The following is a 247-nucleotide window of genomic DNA, read 5'->3' as shown; positions in this document are numbered from 1 at the left end:
GGCTAGGAAATGTTCAACTAAAGCCGTGTTTCCCAACCAGTGTTCCTGTAACAGGGATTCCCAGATGTTGTTGACTACAACTCCCATCATGCCCACCCAAAGGTCATTGCAGCCAGGGATGATAGGAGTTGTCCCAAAGCACACTTTTATTTTTAAATGAGGGCACCACTGTTCCCTCTCACAGGGATTTCCAGATGTTGTTCACTCCATCTCCTAGCATCTCCAGCTGCAATGGCCTTTGGCTGGG

The sequence above is a fragment of the Hemicordylus capensis genome, chromosome 2 (genome assembly GCF_027244095.1).
Source record: "Hemicordylus capensis ecotype Gifberg chromosome 2, rHemCap1.1.pri, whole genome shotgun sequence".
Taxonomy (NCBI): Eukaryota; Metazoa; Chordata; class Lepidosauria; order Squamata; family Cordylidae; genus Hemicordylus; species Hemicordylus capensis.
Note: the sequence above shows the minus strand (reverse complement) of the source record.